Source organism: Phalaenopsis equestris, unplaced genomic scaffold (assembly GCF_001263595.1).
Source record: "Phalaenopsis equestris unplaced genomic scaffold, ASM126359v1 Scaffold000488, whole genome shotgun sequence".
Taxonomy (NCBI): Eukaryota; Viridiplantae; Streptophyta; class Magnoliopsida; order Asparagales; family Orchidaceae; genus Phalaenopsis; species Phalaenopsis equestris.
In genome coordinates, this window is record NW_018164928.1 from 259,990 (window position 1) to 264,104 (window position 4,115).

Below are 4,115 nucleotides of genomic sequence, written 5' to 3' on the forward strand. Positions count from 1 at the left end.
ATCAAATTCATTTTTAACACTTACATTGAGGCCGCAAAGTGAAGGACAGAAGGCCAGTTTTTAATCATCTCATGTTCAATTAAATCATGAGTTTTACATGATTTAAACAAACAAAGTATATATTTATATATTTATATATATGCAGAGAGAAAGATTCATGAAAATCAGGACGTCCTGAATTCAAAGTCTTCTATATTTGATGCAAATGTGTATATATAGAGAGAGAGAATAGACCAACAAATTCATTCAAGCATATATCTCGATGTAATATTTTGATTCGATAAAACAAACTCAATTGCTCCCAAAATTATTCGATCCAAGCGCAAATGAGCTCAATTAATTCTAGCACTTAAAGTGTGGCTAAAACTTTGGGGATATTAATCAAACTGACTCGTGATTATTCAATTTTGTATCCGTTAAGGCACTTCAATTTTAAATAATTGGTGTGTGGTCAAGATAATTAACGTGAACCATCCCAATGACTAATGAGTCCCTTGAAACTATGGCGAAAATAATCAATATGCTAATTTCAAAATGTATAAATAAAACTAGCATTCTCTATATGTGGGAGATTGAGATTTAAAATTGAAGAGAGTTCATAGATTTTGTTGATAGATACCTGACTGCTGGACACCAAGAAATTCAGAAGAACTCCTGCTGGCCGATTAGTACCTACAGTTCGATGAAGAGCACCTGTCGAATGCCTCCTGGACTGTCGAATAACTGGACAGTCGAAAAAAGCCTGGACAGCCGAATGGGAGGAAAAACGCAGCAAGCAGAAAACATGGAAAATGAAAGAAAAAAAATTGAGAGATGAGCTCTCATCTTGCCACAATCTCTCTCTCGAATCAACTCGATATAAGATCTCCAAGATACTCTCCTCAATTTCTTGAAGTATATCATCTTTTTTCTTTAACCAACTGATTTTCTTTCCTTAGCCACATCTCTACAAGTATTCCTCATTATTTATAACTAATGTACCTTCCACAAGTAGACCCATTTCATCAATTAGAAGCTTCAATTCTTCTTTAATCGTTGTTGATAGAATTACGATTCAACCATCCAGTAATTGTGAGTCATTGTAACAGATTTGAATAACCATAGAGTATGCTCAATGATCGATGCCACTGAAACATTGCTAGCAATCACCATTGCCCAACAACCATCTTTGGAACATCATTGTCCTGAATTCAAAGCCTTGAAGCTAAACTTTATGTGATTGTAGCTAATACAATTTAGAACCCTATTTTGGCAAACCCGGATTCATAAATATGACATTGTTCTTTTGAATTACACCAATGTATGAAATACACTCATGAATGATAAGATTTCTCCATCCCTAAAGATTTACACCCTCCTCAAACAATGAGGCTGAAAATTTATAACAATACTAACTCTTATATACAAAAGAATAATCATTTCATGACAACTACTAGTACTTCAAGTCACGTGCAGTTTGCACTTTCCTCCTCGTGCTTATTATTATTTACATAAAAAGGGAAGAATGAGAATGTGGTGAGAGAGAGGCCATCATAGTCCTCTCACAATGCTTGTTGAATAAGCTACTGATCATCATTTCTTGAATGTCGTTATTTGACCACAATCAATTGATTATCATAACCTAATTGTCATAATCACCCTACTCAACTTTTCTCTAATCACTTCTATAATTACAAAAGATCAAACAAATACTCTAAATTATATATATATATATATATATATATATGTATATAAGGAGAGAATATTATGTATAGAATTTAAATATATCCGGACTCCATATATAATATTAATGTACATTACTATATAACATGTGTAAAATATCATTAAACACGAAATTCGAATAATTTCGTGTGCAATAATTTTTTATTTAAAAGAGATGATTTTCAATTATCTCATTTAAAAAAAATAAAATATTTGACTACTTGGGTACAAGTAATTATAAGATAATCTAGAATTTCAAAGTAGTCATTTCAACCATATAATTTTCAATATGCGTGTCGTTGTCTACTTATAAGAAAAAGCAATCACGCTTGATTGCCCTAATGAAGTCATTAAGAGCGCACTAATTAATGTGAATGTCAATTTTGTTTTGGTATATGTTGTATTTATATTTATAAGTATCTTAATTATTTTTATATGGAATGTGTTGCCGTCAGGTTTTGACTTGAGATCTTGAGAGAGGTGATATATATATATATATATATATATATATGAAGCAGATTTTATCAAATTGAGCTGCTTGTATGTAGCCTGGCTCAGTGTGACATAATAGTTGGGCTTTTTGGTTAAACAAGTGTAAATATTTGCATATGGGCTACAGAAGAATCTTAAATATAATACATTGTATGCATAAGTGAATCGAGTTCACCTATCAAAATAGTTGAATCGAGCATATCTGCCGAAGTGGTTGAATCGAGCACATCTATAAGAGTAGTTGAATTAAGCTTGCATGGTGATCCGATCGTTTTAATCTTCCTTAAAAAAACAGCCTAACACATCTATGCAAGCACAACTATCATCATGACTACAAAGAAGTCTTCATGAGTAATAAGAACATTCATTATCCCTTGTTAAAGATGTTGCCTGACGCCTGGGATTTGTTTCTTTCTCCTAGGTATCAGAGATGACCACTGTACTGGTAATACCAGAGAACAGCCAGCAATATCTGACATCCGCATCACCGTCATCCATCAGACACTGGAGAAAGACGACATACAGTACACGGTGTAATATTTCAATTATTTTATTGATTTTCTCCCTCTTGTAAAAAGAAAATGGGAGTGAGGGGGCTTCTTCCCATTGGTCTCTAGACCCACCTTCTATTCCTCTCCCCTCCCCGGAGATTGCTTTCAATCTTGATTATCTTTCTAATCATATAGCTCAGGAAAAATCTGAGGTGCTATCTCCCTCTGAATTATCGGAAATCGAAGTTCAATGCATGTCCTGAGGTTCTTTCAAAAATCTAATTAACAATCATTTCATATTCTCACGACCAAAATAATCAATAGAAATTAGGTGGAATTTAACCTTAATGTTTGTCCCTAAATGATAAGACTTCATAAACATGTGAGTTAGTATTTATGGGGGAGTTGCCTTTACATAGGATAACTTATGAACTTACCAACTTAAATGAGATGTTCTTGAGAAGTTTTGATTAAAGATGATTGGTTAAGTTCTCCTATTTATAGTAAAAAAAGGTTTAATTATATATCCAACTAGAGAATACCTTGAAGGAGAAACAATATAGTAGCAAAACCACACAGTTGTATCTGAGATTTTTTTTTTCAGTACAATTGTGTTTTATGCAATGTTATAAACCATTACTTTCAAATAATTTATTTTAGAAAATTTATTCCCCGTTATGACAAATTTAGTGATTATTTACATGTTTTGTTCATTAAAACACAGTTGTGTCTAAGATTCTTCTTCAACACAATCGTGTTTTATGGCATGCTATGTACCCTTACATTAAAATCATGTATTTTAAAACCTTTTTTTTCTCATTATAGTGAGTTTAGGGATTATTTACATTTTTTTTTTTGTACAATACGGTTGTATCTGAGATTTTTCTTTAATATAATAGAGTTTTATGTCACTATACGAATCATTTATTTTAGAATCATTTTTTTTCCTTATTATAGTGAATTTATGTGTTTTTTACATGTTTTGTTTGCTATAACACGGTTGTATTGAGTTTTTTCTTCAATACATCCATATATTATGTCATGTCATAAACCCTTTCATTGAAATCATGTATTTTTAGAACACTTCCAACTGTGTTAGATTGTAGTGTAATGTTCAAACTCCCACTACAAGAATTTAGTTTATTATCGATGGTCAAATACCGTAAGTAATAAGTGTTGGGATTTTTTCTTTAAGATTCCCAAATTAGTTAATGATGGGAATTAAATTTTGTTTCTTTAGAATTCCCAAATTAATTAAAACTCTATTTTAATTTCAATACCCTTTGGAATTCCAAATTAATTTCAATACCCTTTGGAATTCCCAAATTGATTTCAATACCCTTTGATATTCCCAAATTAATTTCAATACCCTTTGGAATTCCCAAATTAATTTCAATACCCTTTGGAATTCCCAAATTAATTTCAATACCC